Genomic DNA, 20,472 nt, shown 5'->3' with positions numbered 1-20,472 from the left:
CTTTTACAATATATAAGTGTATCAAATCAACACATTATAAACCTTAAGCTTATACAATGTTATATGTCAATTATATCTCAATAAAGCTGGAAAGAAATAAGATAAATAAAACCTTGAAAAGAAGAGACTGTGTAGCAGCTATTATAATTACCCAATATAAGGTTGAGCAAAATATACCTGAAATGAATGTAAGGAGACATCCTTTGAAGAGCCAGGAAAAAAAACTTTAGAATTAATAAAATGCCAACTTTAGAACTGAACAATATAATACTTGAAATAAAAATCCACTGTATAGGCTCTACAAGAATGGAGATGACTCTTAGAAACAAAATTTATAACATTGATGGAGTTCTAGATGAATGTAGATATAATACATATGACAACTATAGCATAAAGAGTAATGAGATTGAGTCTAAAGAAACCTACATGATTAAAAGCTTCCTACTTTTAACTTGAAATGGTACAATATTAACTCTATTGGTACTAATCTAAACTAGTTATTTGTAAGGTGTTAATAGTAGTATCATTGGATTAGATGAAATGGAATACTGAAAATTGGTCAAATTAAATGAAGGTTGAAGAGCAATAGTTGAGGAAAAAAATGAGAGAGAAATAAAAAACAAATAATAAAAGCAGTAGACCTAAATCCAATCATACTAACAATTGCCTTAAATGTTAATGGCCTTGACAGGCCATTTAAAATGTAGTGCTAGAGAAAAGAAAACAGAAAGTGTCTATATGTTACAAAAGATAACTTTAAATATAAAGACATAGAGAAGTGGAAAATAAAGAGATGAAAAATATATGCAATGTGTATTTGGTATTCATATTTTTATTATTGTATAGCAAATCTCTCCAAAATTTAGTAGCTTAAAACAGCAATATTGGGCTGGCGCAGTGGTTAAGTGCGCACATTCTGCTTCTCGGCAGCCTGGGGTTCGCCGGTTCAGATCCAGGGTGTGGACATGGCACTGCTTGGCATGCCATGCTGTAATAGGCATCCTACGTATAAAGTGGAGGAAGATGGGCACGGATGTTAGCTCAGGGCCATGCTTTCTCAGCAAAGGGAGGAGGACTGGCAGTAGTTAGCTCAGGGCTAATCTTCCTCAAAATATAAATAAATAAAAAATAAAACAGCAAGATTTTACAATCTCATAGTTTCTGTGGGTCAAGAATTCATTAGCGGCTTAGTTGGTATTTCTAACTCAAGATCTCTCATGAGCTGGCAGTCAAAGTAGCCAGGTCTCGAGTTATCTGAAAGCTTAACTGGGGCTGGAGAATCTTCTTCCCAGATGGCTTATTCAAATAACTGTTGATAGAAAGCTCCAGTTCTTTGTTGGCTATTGGCCTGCGTCTTCAATTCCTAGCCACATTACTTTCCCAGAATCAGGCCTTGAGTGTCCTAACAACAGGGCAGATGGCTTTCCGCAGAGTGAGTAATCCAAAAGAAAAGAACACAGAAACTGCAATATATTTTATGTCCAAGTCTTAGAAGTCATACTCTGTTATTTTTCTCATATTATCCTCATTATAAGTGAGTAACTAAATCCAACTCTGTCTAAACAGGTGGAGAGGGGCTGGCCTGATGGCATAGTGGTTAAGTTCGCATGCTCTGCTTCGGAGGACTGGGGTGCTCAGGTTAGGATCCCAGGAGCAGAACTAGCACCACTTGTCAAGCCATGCTGTGTTGGCATCCCACGTAAAATAGAGGAAGATTGGCACAGATGTTAGCTCGGTGATAATCTTCCTCAAACAAACAAAAAAAAAGGAAAATTGGCAATGGATGTTAGCTCAGGGCTAATCTTCCTCACCGGGGGAAAATAAAAAAATACAGGAGGAGAATTAAGCTCCACACCTAAAGGGATAATTATTCAAGAATATCTGGGCATATATTTACCACAACACATGCACAGTAAACATAAAAAGGCTGAAGTGGCGACTTTAATATGAAGCCAGTAGCTGGCTCTTTCTGTCTTGCTCTACAAGGGTCAGACCTCAATTGAAAAGTAAATTAGGGGATGTAACACACAAACATCCCATAATTCCTAGTGCTCTACCTTCTGCTCTTACTTTTCACAATCTTTCCCCTCTTATCCTCCTCTTGTGTGTCCCTTCCTCTTTTCTACAGAAGTAAATAAGTCCCTTTCAGCTTGGAAGCTTTGGGCATGTTTAAGGGCCTTAGGCCTCTACTGAATGTTAATGTTCTGCTGGCTTCACAGGTGAAAATAACTGAATTCTGAGAGATTCTGGGGTTAAAAGCAGATGGCATTGTTCTTGAGGTTGTGGAGTTAGGAATAAAATAGTAACAGAGTTTCATTTGGGGAGATATTTATTTCACTCTTAGGTGAACCTTTAAAAATGCTTTGGTTGATTAACAAAAGAACATAGTACTAAGACACCTTGTTCTCTAAAATCATGAACTGTTAGAAATGTGTTGATTGAAATTGTATCAGCAAGAGTGAAACATCTCATTCTTGCTTGGAGGATCTAAATTCCGGTCACTTTGACACAAGAGAAACCTTGATTTCCAACTCCGGGGCAAAGCGCAAGAAAAGATAGAGCATTTCACTTTTATGTTGATGTTATAGTTTCTGAGAAAACTTCTCATCCAGGCATGTTGTTACCCCTTTACACACACCCTGGCTTTGCGTTGTGTTATCAAAACACTGCTTCACTTAAATTTTCTTTAAACTCCATCCTTCCCCCAAATTCTCTTTCACCCTGTCTCTTCCTTAGTATGATAAGAAACCCCACGTTTCCCTTCCTGTCTGGTTTCCTTTGCAGCTGATTAATTAACAGAATTTTATTTGACGACAGGTTTGTCCCTGGTGATTTTTATCACTTGGCTATTTTCACCACAAATTTATGCATTTAAACTTGATACCGGCCCTGGTATCGATTTCCCTACAGTAAAGCCATCATATGTGGGGTGAAAGTCAAAAGTACCCATCCTCTTATCCTGCTTCTTTAGTTGCATTCGTACATAAATACCAGTTTCTTTACCCTTTGTATCCCTGAGCTTCACATATGCACCTAACTAGTGTTGAGATTAGAGCACTGACCTCCCCTACTCACAACTGCACGTGAAAGTTACAAATTGTTGAGACCCAGGCGGCCTCACACTGAAGTCTTGGCTAGTTATGAGTCCTTGAAGTTTATTGCAGGAAAACTGCAGATGTAAAGAGAGTATCAAGAAACAAAAGTTTCCTAGACCCCAACTCCTCAGCTTCCTAGCACCAGAATCCACCATGCATCATGGAAGCAGACCACCAAGGACACTCACCTGCAGAATCCCTATGTCACATCCCTGTCCCTGCACATAGTCAGATTCCTCACAACCGTTAAAACTCCTTGCCTCCCCTCTTTCGAGGAGATGGATCTGAGTGCTTACTCTTGTCTCCCAGCTGACATCACCTAAAATAAAACCCCTTTCCTTTCCACAAGACTGGTGTCCAATTTTGGGTCCCCTCTTATGCAGTTCGTAAATGAACCCACATTTGTGTTTGGTAACAAACTCACTCTACTATCACGGGGATTTTTCTTTTTAAAATACCTGAAAATAGTCTACTGGAGAAATTCACGTTTCTCCTAGAGATAAATCTTTGTTTTGTGTTAACTAATAACTCTTCTTATACTTAATTACGGTAAAACTTGTTGTTTTTTTTTATTTGACTTAGAATGATAGACATTGTGTGAAAGTTTCTTTTCCCTTTTTCTTGATGACTGAACAGTGAGAATGAAGCCTTTACATGCACACACGCACTCTCACAGGATTGGAGAGGCCAAGATAGCTTGCAGGCAGCATGAGGAACATTGGATTCCACAGGTTTGCTAGAGGGTTGTTATTAGAAGGCTGGAATGTAGACAATGAGGATAATCCCATATCTCTAAGGGTACGCATCAATCCATGTGACCTCAACAAGTTTTGAATACTTTTCTAGAAGAGCTTGCATTCTTTCAAAGAGTATTGGTCAAGCTCTTATTCTGTTCAAGTTTGGTGCAGGAACTAGTAATCTTGTGTTGTATAAGATGAGGGAGCTGTCCTTGACTGAATTAAAGTATACTAGAGGAAACAAAGATGAAAGTAGGTATTTGTAGGAGACCGGTGTAAGTGCTTTAGCAGACATCTCTAAACAGTACAAATAGGTGGAGAAGAAGAGAGAAAAATCACTATGACATTAGAAAATCCAGAATTTGGCAGGAATTTCTGTAAGATAATATGCAAATGGAAATAGACGGCTTAAAGCCTAAGCATGCAAGAGCAACCTACTGATGAATGCAAAGTATTCAAAGAACGTTCAATCTCAGCTTGAATGAAGACACAAAGTAGGAAGGGGCACTAGGGCAATTGGATTCTTTAATTAATTAAATACATCCTGAGCACCGAGCTCAGTCAGTGCCCACCCCTCAACATACACAAAAGCATGTGCCTGACACACACACACAAACACATATACACATACGCAAACAGTAGCAGCAGCGGTGTTTTGATGTAGTATATAAGCAGAGAAATTCACTGTAAGACAGTGAAGCACCTGCCTGGGGACGGCTTCAGACCTCAGATATTGACTATAAACACAGAGGGAGAGGAAAATTGCCGTGGTGGTACTGATTAGAAGGTAAATATGGTTGTCATCTGTTACTATTTTAGTCACTGGGGAGGCAGGATTCCCAATTTACCAATCCACTCCTGTGCAACCTAAAGTGAAACCTGGAGGTCAGCACTTCCCATCCACTCACACAAGGCCATCCATCAGACCCCCAGTCGGGATAGAAATTTATTGGGTAAACAAACCTAAATGACAGTGACAACCTATATGGCTCACTTTCCAAGTACCTGTATAATTAAGAACCACCAAATATTTGAGAAAAAATGTGAAAGAGAATAACCAAAACGATGATAATAACAATTGGCATTTTATGAAGAGTTTGCTATGTAACACACACTATCATAAGTACTTTTTTAAATTTTACACCTAGCTGAGGAACAGAGAGATGATGAAACATGCTTAATTTTATTCATTGTGTAAATGGTAGAGTCGATATTCAAACCCAGGCAATGTTGTTCCACACTAGACACTTTCACTCAAAAAGAGAATAACAGATGCAGAGGAAATATAACTAATTCAATTTTAAAATTTAGTATTCTCAGAAGTAATTACCACAAGTAATTAGAAAATAACAAGGATTATACCATCTGTAATAGCACAAAAATTATGAAGGAATTGTTTCCAGTAATGACAAAATAAGGCTCTATCAGAAGTTACCCCTAGAGTTTCTTTATTGGAAACAATGAAAAATACAACTACCTGAGGGAATTAGAGAGTGCACAGAAGCAGACAGGCTGTTCATCAATATAAGCTTGACAGAGGGGAGGAGAGAAACTGCTCAAGTTCAAGTTCTTTGTTTTTACAACTTTCGTCTGAGATTAAGTGTAAGTCTGTGTTGCTGTGGTGGAAGTTGAGATGCTGGTAGGAAAAGCGAAATTTCTCTAGAGAGCCAGAAAACTTGAAACCAGGGAACTGTGGCCAATGAAGAGACCGTGGAAGTTTTAAAAGGGAAAGAGCCAGCGAATGATTCCAAAATTCTATTCACCACATTTCTGACTAAGTCTAGAACCACACATGCTTAGAATAGACTCAAATATGCTCAGCTAAAAGTCTAAACAGATATCTAAACCAATATATACAGATACTTCAGAATTTCCTAGTCAAGCCCATACAATATAATTCCCCATGAAAACAATAGAAAGAATACTCATCTAAGAAAAAATAACAGAATCCAGAATATCTATGATTTAACACCAGAAATATCCAGTATACAATCCAAAATTACTGAAATTAAGAAAAATTGAGAAAATAAAACATATTCACAAGAGAAGAGAAAACCAGTAGGCTTCACCCTCAGGATAAACTGGATATAGAACTGGCAGAGAAGGATTTAAAGAATAGATTAATACTATATCAATGAAATAAAACAAAATATACTATTAATGAATAAAGTTGCAACCCAGGCATATTGTTACAGAGTAGTCACTTTTACTCAAGAAGAGAATAACAGATAAATCAAGAGAATAACAGAAATATCAAGAAAATAAAAGAAGCTTTTAAAAAGAACCAAATGGAAATTCCAGAAATGAAAACTATCATACATGAAATAAAATGACTGGCAGGGTGTGGGCACACAAAATGGACGCATTAGAAGAATGAATAAGTGAACTTGATGCTAGACTAATAGAAATTATCCAATGCAAATAACAAATAGATAAATGAAAAAATGCAGCACCTCAGAGAATGATCAGAAAATATCAAATTGTCCAATATATATGTAATTGGAAATGCAGAAAGAGAACAGGACAGAAAAAAATATTTGAAGAGATACTGGCCAAAAATTTCCAAAATTGAGCGATTTATAGATACAGGTCACTCTAAAACAACTAGCAGAATAAACACAAAGACGTTCACACGGAGGCACATTACAGATGAACTGTTGAAAGCCAAGGATAAAGAAGAAATCTTAAAAACAACAAGAGAAAATGACGTATCACATACAGGACAACAATGATAATTAATCACTGACCTCTCGTTGGAGATTGAAGCCAGAAGAGGGGAATAAAATCTTTAAAGTAACGAGAGAGGGGGAACTATCCATCTAGAATTACATCTTCAGCAAAAACTTACCCTTTAAAATTGAAAAAAAAATAAAAGACTTTTCAGGTAAATGAAAACGAATAGAATCCATGGGCAGAAGACTGCTACTAGACGAAATGCCCAAGTTGTTCAGGATAAAGAAAATGATACTGGGTGGAAATTAGGATGCTTAGAACTTAATAAAGAGCATTAAGGCAAAAAAAAAAAAAAGCCTAAATACTTGAAACAAAGAATACTGTTTTATTTGAGAAGACTTGATTAGATAGAAAATCCTCAGGAAACTATAAGAAAGACACTAGAACCAATAAGAAAATTTAGTAATGGTGCAAGATACAAGGCCAATATCCGGACATCAGTTGTATTTCTACATATTAGTAATGAACAATTATCAAATGAAATTAAAAACACAACTCCATTTACAATAGCATAGAGAAAAATAAAATACTTAGGAATAAATCTTATGAAAAATCTGCAAGACCTGCACCTTGAAAGTTGCTACTTCCTCCTTGAGACACTTCTCTCCTTTAATCTCTCTAGAGCAGAGTGGTTAGGAGAATAAGATCTTGAGTCACACAATTTGAATTACTTACTAGTAATGTAAGCTTGGGCAAGTTAATTAACCTCTTTGCACTTTACTTTCTTTATCTGTTAAGTGGCGATAATAATAGTCCCTATCTACCTCTTAAGGTTGTCAAGAAAGATTTAATGAGGTAATGCATATAAGAAGCCCTCTTGGCACATAACATGCACTCAGTAAATATTTGCCATGATAATGATTATATTATCATTCTACAATATCTTTATATCGTGTGTGTGCACGTGCACGCATGCACATGCACATATGCATTTATTGTCTATCTCTTCTTGGTTTCCTTCTCAGGACACAATTTGTGCATACATTAAAGGTATGCATTCCTTATGATTATTTTCTTTACCCTCTTCTCACTCTGTACTCTCTCTTAGGGTTAGTTATCTCATTTACTCAAATGCCTTCAATTATCATTTAATTACTGATGATTCTCAAATCTGTATCCTTAGCCCAAATCTTTCTTCTAAGCTCGGACACATATATCTATTTACACTTGAATATCTCCAGTGTATGGAAAACAGGAACCTCCACATCAATATGTGTAATGCTGAACTAATCACCTCCTAATCCCAAATATGATTTACTTTCAGTTGTCTCCGTCTCTGGAAATGTAAATAACACATACCCAATGTCCCAAGCCAGAAATCTAAGACTATTCCTTGAATTTTCCCACTTCTTTACATCTGCTAGTCATGCTGATACTAGGTACTGTTTTGAGAATAGAAAGATGTATAAAAATTGGGCCTTGCTCTTAGGTAACTCAAAGTCTCTTGAGAGTTATAGATATTTAATTTCACAATAACTCTGTAAGTGTTATCCGTAGTCTAGCATTCCTCCATTCTTTCACCTCTTATTAAATAGAACATCCATTCACCCAGCTGCCCAGGGTAAAAACTCAAGTCATCCTATATTTGATTCTTCTATTTTCCTTATTCCATATTTAATTCATTAGCAAATCCTGTCAGTTCACCAAAACTCAGGTGGGATCCTTTCACTTCTCCCATCCCACTGCCCTCATTCTCATTCAGTGGTTGTCACTAGGGGCAATTTTTCCTGCCTCCAGGGGACCTTTGGCAGTGTCTGGAGACGTTTTTGGTTGCCACCGCTTGGGGAAGATTTATTCGCATCTAGTGGCCTCTAGTAGAGGCCAGGGTTGCTGCTAAACACCCTGTAATAGACTGTACTGTCTCCCAGAAAAAAACGATCTAGCCAAAATCTCCATAGTGCTTAGGTTAGAAACCCTGTTCTAATACAAGCTGGGATTATCTCTTATTTGCATTTAAACTAGGACTGCCTCCTAACCAGTTTTCCTATATCCATTCTCCTTTTACTGCCCACATTGGCACCCATCAACCCATCCACCACACAGCAGACAGAATGATCTTAAACACAGTTCTGACATGTTATCCTTCTGCTTAAATTATCAGTGCCTCCCATTTATAACCACCAACAGTGATCTTCACCATGCCTAGCACCATGTTCTGCTATGACAATAAAAATGCTCAACCATGTCTGGGTGGACGAGCAGAGTGGTGAACTGACCACCTAGAGTTTTGTTGTTTGTTTGCTTGTTTTTTACAAGTTTTTAGTAAAACAGAACTAACCAAAGAATCTGCAGGGCTGACTATAATAAATGTTTAATCGATTAGTTGAATGGTTTTCTTGATTATTTAATTACTGCATGACAGAAATCAGATACCACCTCTGCTTCCTCTGCCCACCAGCTAAGTACTCTGTAATAGGTACTAAAATATTGGAAGAAAGAGCAGAGAAACTATGAAATACTGTAATAATGCAGAGTTACTTTACTTTATCTCAAAGGATTGTCTTTCCTTCTCCTTTTTAGTTTTTATATATACTTTATCTCACTGCTAACATTTCTGTGTTATCTGACCTTGCCCTTCTTGTACTTTATTGAGGTTATCCCAAATAAAGACATATAGATTCTTTTAAAATATTAGACTTTTTAATGAGGCATTGTACATTATATATAACATTGAGAAAAGATATTTACCTCAGTGTTTTCAAATAGAAACTATTGATAACAGTGTCAAGACTATAGAGGAGATGAAAGTATGTTACTATGTGAGTTTTGTGGGTTGTAAAAATTTTGGAAGGGGTTCTCTTGACTTTAGTTAATCTCTTTAATCTGGAAAGCAGCTTTCCTTTGCTGCCGGTTTCATGAATGTTAAACTCTAAAATAATAACCTGGCTGAACACGTAATTGAGCTGGACAAAACTTGTAATCTGATGCAGCCTTTTCCACTTTCCTTGGGCTGGTCAATTCTCTTTTAGATCCCAGTTTCTGCATTGGTAAATTGGCATTGTAACCACAGAGGATTCTAGCTTGAGTTCTATTACTATATTGTTTTGAAAAACTTCACCATTTCTCCTTCTCCTAGGATATGGAGTTGTGATACATATAGCGTGTGGCATATAGTGGGCAAAGGTCTTCTGCAGAAGCCAGTGGGCAAATATCAAGAATATCACTCTCTACTTAACATAGCATGGCCACAAGCATATTATAAATATATATATATATATGTAAATATATGTGTGCGTGTGTGTATTTTTTTGTATAGCCTTCCATTTGAGAAAGAAACTCAAAGTGATATTTTTTGAGCATATCTCTACTGCCTTCTATCCATCCTTCTTTTGTTTGCTTGGAAAGTTTAATATAACCATTCTATACTGTTCCCATACAGTTAAATACTGCATTACCCCTGATTAAGATTGGGTTGGGAAGAGTTATTTGATATTTACTCCTTGGCAGGCTGGGTTTACTCCACTCGGATAGCTGCTTCTCTCCACTCAGTCCTGGAACTAGGGGTACGGACTAGTTGCTCACATAGCTCCCCACCCTTCATCTTATGGTTCCAATGCTGTGGAAATTCATACCCAGTGAGCTGGAGCCTCTTGGAGCTGAATGGCCTTTACGTCAGTTTATAGAATGGGTTTCAAATGCTAACTAGAAAAACAATCCTAAAAGTAAAATCCATATTCCTTTACTAATATGCACTCCATTCTTTGTGTTACTTCTAGATGTTCCCTTATAAGAAACACTCTTTCACTTTAAACAATAAGACATTGCTTTAAAGTGAAGATAGGCATCTAGATTTCAATTAAAGTTGACATTGATTACTGTATTCCTTTGGACCCATTAATAAATAACAATGAGAAGCTCACAGCTTAAGACAAATGACTGAGAAGGGATGGTAGAATATGTTGCTTATAAAATTTATCTTTACCTTTGAATTAAGAATGAAGGTATTTGGCAAAGGGGGAGTTATGGTACTTAATTTGATAGGTGGCATTCTCCTAGAAGCTGCATAAACCCTATTGCCAACCAAAAGATAGGGGATATTCAAAACTGTAATAAAGATAGCAAAATATTTTCTTTCCCAAATTATTTACTGAACCTTTATTTCTAATTATAGATTTTATTTTTATAATTACTAGATATCTTTATCAATCTACTACTTCATAAACCGGACACATTTAAGAAGTACATCATTATAAAAAGTACCATCTTCTTTGGATGCTAACACTAGTGGCATGCTATCTTAAAAATAGGGTGTTTATCTTTTAATTTTGAAATGTATGAAAATATACTCATTCTCGTTCTTATTTTGTAATTGCTTTTAGATGATAACCTTTTACTGGTCAATAATTTCATCTTCCTCTTTTAAAATATATTTCCTTATATCAATAAACATCCAAGTTCAAAATGTCTTATTAAGCAAAGTTAACTGTTGTGTTTGGAAAAAAATAAACAGAGTGATCAGTTTTAAGCCCTTTTCAAAGATGCTTTAGAATCCTTTATTTAAAAAACTAGCATAAATACCTTATCAGCACATGACATAATTTTTTTACCCCATTGCAATTTTTCTATATTACTTGGAGTCCTGATTCTGTCAACTAAGGTTCAAGAACTGTAGGAAGAAATATAAAATGGATGAGGGAAGTATTGCTACATTATTGATGGAAGTCCATCTGATAAGTCCGTAATCATGGATAGGAGAAAGAAGAAAGATGATCTATTGAATGAATACTGTTCATGAAGCCATATATCTCTTGAATAGAAAGTTCTATTCATTTATGCCAAATATAGGCTATTATCTAATTTAAGGATAATTATTCCTTATTTTCCGTGAGTGGAATAACTGAATATTCTTGAACATTTTCATAATTAACAATTATAATCCATTTTGTTCTTGTTTTAATTAGACTAAATATTTTACTTTCTTTCCCTCCCCTCTCTTATCCACCTGTCTCCTCTTTCTCCTATCTTTCTCATCTTATCTCCATTTCCCTCCTCTCTTTCTCTTCCTCCATATCTCACCCTCTCTCTCTCCCAGTATAGCTCTATCCCTCAAATAGATAAATAGAGGTTGATAAAGATAGCGATAGACATATATAATTACACACTATACACACATGCATTCATACATACATGTATTTGCACATATACTGTGAATAGTTAGATAAGATAATGTAAAAAAGGTTTAAGGCCTTTTACATATATGAATTATTTTCTGTCAACTAAATTTTAAGTGTCCTATTGTCAGGGGCTATGTCCCTGGTTAAAATCATTTAAAAAAAGACAAAAACTTTCATGGTCCCTGATGTAGACACAAGCATAAATACAATATTTCATTTAGAAAATTGCTCTAGTTAATTGAGATGACTCTATTACTTCTTTTATATATGTGAGCATTTCAAAGATACTTGTTTCAGTCTCTTTCAGGTAGTACAAAGATCTGTTTCCTGGCCTGTGAATTCTCCTGTGGGTTTGTCTCCCCTCAAATCAAAATGGTGATTTTTTTCTCATATGCATTCCTTTTTTTTATTCTGAATTCTCCTTCAATGGGAGTGGTTTTCTGTGGAGTCTTGCCTGCCCTAGCTATGGAGGCAACTTTATGAGGCAGTTTCATATTTGCCTCTCTGGTCCTCGATAGATTTTACTTGTTGTGGACTAGTTTTAATGCTTAATTTATAGTCTTGAAGTATTCACACCTTGTGGGCAATGAGTATTTGGATCCCATTGTCTGTGTATGGCAAAGGTCTGTGAGTCTGACTTCTAAGTTACCCTTTCCCAGTCAGGGCTTAGGAAAATCAGCAGTGTTCCTTCTTCAGCCGAGGGCCAACTGGCTGAGATTCTCTAGTCTGCATTTCCCAGGGCAGCCATACTGAGTTCAAGGCTTTATGCAGAGAGCTCAATTCCAGGTCCCCATAGCCAGGGCCAACAGCCTTGACAGCCGTCTCTGCTTTGGTGGTGGCAGGGATGTCAAAATGTCAACCCTGTGCTTGAAGGAACCATTGTAATCTGATGCAGCCTTTTCCAATTTTAGCTAGGAATCCGAACTTTGGCATCAGCACCTGGGCTTTGAACCACCCCCCCACCCCGACCTTGCCCAGATATTTCTTTTTCTGTCAGGTCCTACTGATTATTATTTAATATAATAATTAATTCTGCATTTCCCTGTTCTTTCAGGAGTATGGTGGGGGTCATTTTCTACATCAGCTCAGTCTGCTATATTGATTGGAACTCAATTCTATTTATTGAGATGTTTACTCTGGAAGAGATTCCAGAGCACCCATGAGTACGTAGGAAAGACAACTTAAGGAATAAAGAGTCTAGCTCTGGGAATTTCTTCCTTATGTCGATTTTGGAAGTCAAACTCAAGATGAGCCAATGTCATAAAGCAAAGATTATTATATTTAACTTATCGCAAAAAAGGCATTTAAGTAATACACATTTTAATTTGCATGCTAAATCCTAGAAATAATGCTTTGATCTCTTAATGCAAAAACTTTTAGAGGAGTTTTTTTCACACATATAATATCCTGCCCTTTCTTTCCTTCGGGGGGAAAAATCGCATTCTCTCTCCTTACTAAAGTTGATAAGGCAAAATAATTATCCATAAACTGAATACATAGCTACACAATATCCAGTAGATATTTTTTTGTCACTTCAGAGACTAGATAGGCCAATTTTCTTGCTTCCTATTGCTATCTGAATGTTAGTTAGTATAAGCGAAATATCCAAATAATTGGTGAGAATATGGAATACCATGATAACATAAGGAAATATATTCTACTATAAAAAATTTCTCATATCAGATATAACCAATGTATTTATACATACGTTTATATCCTATATATAGTACTATAATAGGAGATATATATCCTTTACTAGGGTGCCATGTGTGCAAACATACACATACATGTCATGTGAGGATAGACACACACCTACACAGCAATCCTTTTTACATGAAGGTAGTTACTGTGAACTTTTTGCTGTTTTTGCACATACACATAGGCCTCCAGAGATATAGATGCAGAAAAGCATACAAGAGTACACATATATATTCACACACATCAACTCAGATGTGTATACCTGTGTCATGCAGGCATATATAACAAAATAATGACCATACGGTCTGTCTTTGTCTGCTTAGGCTGCCATAACAATACATCACAGACTGTGTCGCTTAAACAACAGAAATTTATTTTCTCACAGTTCTGAAGGCTGGGAATTCGAAGATCAAGGTTCTGGCAGGGTTCAGTTTCCGGTGAGGCTGTCTTACAATCTTGCAGAAGACCACCTTCTTACTGTGACCTCGCATGGCAGAGAGAGCCCTGGTGTCTCTTCCTCTTCTTATAATGGCATCACTTCTGTAGAATGAGGGCTCCACTCTTACGACTTCGTTTAACCTTAATCACATCCTTAGAGGCCCTATCTCTAATACAGTCACGTGGGGGTTAGAGTTTCAACATGTGAATTCTGGGGGCCACAATTCAGTCCATAGCACAATCAATAAAATTTAATTGTCTTTGCAATTGACATTATAATGTGAACATTTTACTATTTCTCATTCTTATATTTTAGCTATCGCTTTTCTATAATAACGAACTACTTGAAGCATATAGAAGGACATAGATAACGGTAAAGTGAACACTCGTGTTCCTCCCACCCAGACTTAATAAATGTTGGCATTTGGCCATAATTGCCCAAATTCTTTATTTTATTTTGTTTTATTATTTGGAAATAAAATGTTACTGATTCAGCTGAAGCCTCTCGTGTAACTCCATGTTAACCTCCTCCACCTTCAGTGAGAACCACAATCTTCACCTTGCTGATCATCATTCTCTGCATTTTCAAAATATTTTTCTACATAGCTATTTATATATTACAATTTAATACCATTTTGCATGTTTTAGAATTTTATTTAAGTGCTGTTATACCATACATATTCAGATATCTTCATCTGTACTCAACATTATGCTTTAGGGGTTTACCCTGATTAACATGCACGAAACTACTTCATTGATTTTCAGCATTTTGTAGAATTTTGAAGTAAGGTCATAGCACAATTAGTTCATCCATTCTCATTTTGATTAATATTTAGAGGGCTTCTATTTATTTGGATTATAAATAATGCTAAAATTAATCTCATACATGTAACATGTGCTCGAGGATCTACATGTGACAGTGAATATCCAGGTGATACAACTGAAAGAGGAATTGCTGGAATAGCCACTTGTTTCTGGACCCTTTCTCCTGTTTTTGTGCGTGTGTATGTGTATGTTTTAGTTTTCTTTATGAAGATACATACAAAAAATATATATATGTAGAGAGAGCTGCTTAACTGCAATAAATTGGCCCCATGTCTAAAAAATTACATCAATCAAATTCCTGCACAATGTGTTGTAAAACCTTTCTTTCCCCATTCAAACGCCTTTGTACCTTTGTGGAACTTTGTTTGACTGCATATGTGGGACTTTCTTTATAGGCTTTCTCTGCTGTTCCGTTGATGCATCTCTATATCCTCATCCCAATACCACTCTATCTTAATTATTTTATCTTTATAGTAAATCTCCAAACAGGGAGTGTAAGTTCTCCATTATTCATTCTTCCTTTTAAGGATTGTTTAGCTGATCTCGATCCTTTATCTTTACATATAAATTTTATAGTCAGCTTGTCAATTTCTTTAAGACAGTCTGCTACTATTTTGATTGGGCTTTCAGGGAATCAATAGGTCAATTGGGCAGAATTGTCATCTTAACAATACCTCATCACCCATTATATGATATGGAAAACAGTATGGAGGTTCCTCAAAAAATTAAAAATAGACCATATAATGCAGCAATCCCACATCAGGGGATATACACAAAGGAAAAGAAAACAGGATCTTGAAGAGATATGTGCACTCTTATGTTCACTGCAGCGTTATTCACAATAGCCAAGATATGGAAATAATCAAAGTGTCTATCCACAATGGAATATTATTCAGCCATGAGAGAGAAGGAAATCTTACCATTTGTGACAACCTAGATGGACCTTGAGGGATAAGTGAAATACATTAGAGAAAGAAAAGCAATGTATGGTATCACTTATACGTGGAATCTAAAAAAGCCAAAACCATAGAAAGAGAGAGTAGAGTGGTGGTTGCCAGGGGCTAGGGGGAAGGGGAATTGAGACATTGGTCAGAGGCTACAAGCTTTCAGTTATAAGATGAATAAGTTTTGGGGGTCTAATGTACAGCATGGTGCCTATAGTTAATGTTTTATTGTATACTTGAAAGTTACTGTCAGAGTAAATCTTTAATGTACTCACCACACACACAAAAATGACAATTATGCAAGGTGGTGGAAGTGTTAACTAATCCTTTTGTGGTAACCGTTTCGAAATATATAAGTGTATCAAATCATCACATTGTATACCTTAAACTTATACAATGTTATATGTTAACTATATCTCAATTAATCTGGGCAGGGAAAACAAAGATTTCAAATTTTGAGGTAAAACATGAGAAGGAGAAAGGACAGACGGATGTAGACATGAAGAGTTGATTTTAAGGCAACTCAAATGATAAACTTTGAGGCAACACATGAATTAGAATCACTACTGCTCGAAAATAAAAGTTAGAAGCAGAATATAAATTTGTTGCAGACCACCTCATTGAAGTTGGAGTCAATGTTATAAAAAAAATAAAGGTTTGTTAAAGGCAAAGATTATTTTTATTAGAAATTGTAATACCCAAGAGAAAAAAAGATCAAATAATAAATTGTTGGAACTGGAACAGCATTCTTAAAATCACCAAACACAGAATTTTCTGGTTTTCTCAAATCAAGTGAGATAATGCAAAAGTATAATTTTCCTTACATGCACAAAATAGATGGACAACTAGATAAGTATACAAATTTTTGGCACTAATTTTGCCAATGAATGAAATTTTAGATCTTGACATTTCCATAAAAAGTTGTTCCCTACACAATTACCTAACAAAACTGAAGTTCTTTTCCCTAATTAAGAATATAGGTCAAATGTGGTCCCTTGCACTGCACTTTAATAGTGACGATACATATCTCCCCAGCTCAAAACCGCCTGCCTCTTACACTGAGTAGTGTTGACAAAGAAAAGAAAATCCTGGCTCACTGAGAACTGGTAATACATCCCACATCTGGTTTGGATGCAATTGTTCCCTTTTGACTTTATACTATTAGAAAAGAAAAATAAATAATGTGTCTTTTGTCAGCCTTAAATTAATCCATGCTCAGGTCATGATTCCTATTTTGTTCCATAGCTTTCGGTGAAATCTTATAAAAATGCCAAGATCATTACTTTTACTATTGTTCCCTAAAGCCTGTTGATTTCCCAGTATCATTCTGAAATCATGATTCATGAAGTCCTGAGAAGACATTACAGGTAACCTTTTCTCTGATAGATATCCCATCATCTTCTGAGCAGACACGTCTGTCATTTTATCACAATTTCTCCCTGTAGTCATATTTAGACAAGTTATCTTCTGGCAGCTGATAAAATGTTGCATGTCGTTTTACATTTTTCACAAGCAGCATTGCATCTAATGTTGAGAACTCTTCCTTTAATGGTTTGATGGTTTAGCTGGTTGTTAAACAGGTGTTAAGCAACACATGTTTTCCAAAGTCAGTCATAGAAAATTTACCCCATATGGTGGTATGCGTGTGTGTGTGTGTAAAATTAAACCAGAATATCTATCTATCTCTCACAATCATTCTCACTCTGGCTAAAGGTTTATTAATTTTATTGATCTTCTCTAAGAATCAGCTTTTGGTTTCATTGATTGTCTCTACTGCTTTTCTGTTTTGTATTTCATTGATTTTAGTTTTGATTGTTACTGTTTCCTTTTATCTACTTACTTTGAGTTCAGTTTGCTCTTCTTTTTTTTTTTTGAAGTGGAAGTTCTGGTCTTTGATTTGAGGTCACTCCTCTATTCTACCATCTGAGCTCGTGTTATAAATTTCTCCCTAACTACTTCTTTAGCTGTATCCCACAAATCCAAATAAGTTGTGTTTTCATTTTTCTTCATTTTTAAATACATTCTAACTGGAGTTTTTATTTCCTCTTTGACCCATGGTTCATTTAAAAGTATGTTCTTTATTTTTCAATATTCAGTTATTTTTCCAGACATCTTTCTTTTATGATTCCTAATTTAATTCCATTTTGGGGAAGAAACATGGAAAGAATATGTAGTCTGTCTCTGGACACTTAGATTGTTTGCACATCTTGGCCATTGTGAGCATGCTGCCTTGAATACGGGGGTACAGATATCTCTTCAAGATGGTAATTTCAGTGCATATCTCATAAGAACAAGGACATTCTCCAGAATAACTACAATACCACCATCACACACAAGGCACTGAATTTTGGTCTAATATATCATACAATTGTCTGTATATTGGGGAGTCTAGATGAGGTGTATGAAGTTGTTCATTGTAAACTTTAATCATTTCTTAAGTTTCAAATATTTAAAATTAAATGTTAGGATCACTTTAAAATTTGAAATTATGTACAAGTTTTTGTGTATAAGTTTATCAAATTAAAGTTAACGTTCCTCTTATACCACCCTCTCCTATCCTCCGATCCTTCCAATTTACTTCCTGGAAGTAACTGTTAACAGTTTGGAATGCACATTTTAGACATTCAAACACGCTCAGAAGTATAACAATTTTAACTTACCAAAGAAGGAACATGCTTTTATATTGTTCTGCCTCTTGCTTTTTTCACTTACTATATCATATAATTGTCTCTCAGCTTGTAAATATTGATATGTCTCACTGTTTTCCCACATTCATAGTAGTCCATCGTACGGCTGTACCATCATTGATATATTCAGTACTCTATTGATAGATATTTAGATTCCTCTGATTGTCCAAATGTCCAACAATAACAGATACATGACCTTTTGCTATGGAAACCATGCTACCAGAAATATCCTGCTAAATATATATTTATGTTTATATGAGTATTTACTTTATAGAAATCCTCCATGGATAAATTGATGAGTCAAAGGATAAATATTCTTAATTTTAATATTCCCACCTTTCCCTATATGTTTCTTCAATTCATAACTCATCAAGAGTGAAGGTGATTGTCTACATTCCTGCATCACCACCAACTTGTAAGGTGAAAATGATCACTCATTCTTATTTTAATTTGCTTTTTGGATTTGTGCAGTGCGATTGCTCTAAGCGAGGTCTTGGTTGTTTGCTTATTGTTTTGCTGGACTTCTTGCATAGTCTTAATAGCAATGCAATGCCATTTAACCGCATTATAAATTGCTTCTCCCAGCCTACAGTTTATTTTTTTAACAGTTTTTGGTGTCTTTTATTGAACGGGAGAGTTCTTTTCTAAAATTAAATCAATTGTGCCCATCGTTTTCTTACTGAATTGTACTTTTTTAGTTTTGTTTAACAACTGCCTCTCTATTCTGCAGTCAAAAGTTATTTTTCTGTAGTTTGTCTATGCTTTTAAAATTCTGCTTTTCATCTTTAGATATTGGAACTGCCTGTGATGTATTTTTGCACATGATGCCGTGCAGTCATTCATTTAAAATATTTTTGCAGCTGGATAACTTATTGCCTCAGCACTGATTTGTAATGACAGCTATTTCATATATCCAATGTCATATGTGAATCAAGCTTTTCCTGGTCTCTCTGTTCCATTCCACTCACCTTTTTGTCTATAACTAATCCAATGTCACATTGACTTACATAGTATGGTTCTCCAAAAATCTGATAGGGCGAGTTTGCCTGCCATCTTATTTTTCTTTATAAGTGTCTTAGCTGTTATCAGCTCATTAATCTATTAATATTAGTTTGCCAAGTTCCACAAGAATACATATTTGGGAATTTTGATTGGTATTTCATTAAATATATAGTTTAATGTGGGAAGAATTAAAATTTTATAATGATAAGTCTTCCTATTCAAAACATAGAGGTTTTCATCTATTCAGATCTTCCTTCACGCTTTGGAATAACATTTTGTGATATTCTCCACGAAAATCTTCATAATCGTATGTTATTTATAAAAACAGATACTTTAGGGGCCGGCCCTGTGGCGCAGCGGTTAAGTTCACATGTTCTGCTTCATCGCAGCCCGGGGTTCACTGGTTCGAATCCTGGGTGTGACATGTCACTGCTTGGCACGCCATGCTGTGGTAGGCGTCCCACGTATAAAGTAGAGGAAGATGGGCATGGATGTTAGCTCAGGGCCAGTCTTCCTCAGCAAAAAGAGGAGGATTGGCAGTAGTTAGCTCAGGGCTAATCTTCCTCAAAAAAAAAAATATATATATATATGTACTTTATAGTTTTTTTGTGTCTATTGAAAATGCAATTATTTTATTCTATTATACTTTCTAACAGCTTTTGCACAGAAAAATATAGATTTTTATGTTTTCTGTGTCTAGTAACTTTGCTGAATTACCTTTCTTGGGTTAATAATTATATTCTCATGGATTTGCTATATATACAATTATATCCTCTATAAATAAAGGCTATGTTTTTTATTCTTTTCTTATTCATGCATTTTCTTTTTATCTTATTGGTTTAATGCATCGACTAGCACCTCCATTACATTATGAAACAGAAGAATAAATAATAAGCTTCTTTGTTCTGTGTCTTACTTTAATGGGATTGCATCTAAAGTCTTCCCCAGCATCTTCTTGTCAGTCCATTCCACGTTGTTTCTCTTGATTCCTTTTGTAACACAAAATACAACCGTTTGGGCTTCAAGCTACCAATGCAAAGAAAACCCTTATGATTTTTAACAAGGCAGTAGATATTTTAAAGAATCTCATCTCTAAAACTCCTGAAATTGCCAACTTGCCCAGAAAGCACCTTTACACTCTCCTTAAAAATGTCTATGTGTAGCCTCATAATCCTCATAATTTAACCTGATTTTCTTCC

Source organism: Equus caballus, chromosome X (assembly GCF_041296265.1).
Source record: "Equus caballus isolate H_3958 breed thoroughbred chromosome X, TB-T2T, whole genome shotgun sequence".
In the NCBI taxonomy this organism is placed as follows: Eukaryota; Metazoa; Chordata; class Mammalia; order Perissodactyla; family Equidae; genus Equus; species Equus caballus.
Note: the sequence above shows the minus strand (reverse complement) of the source record.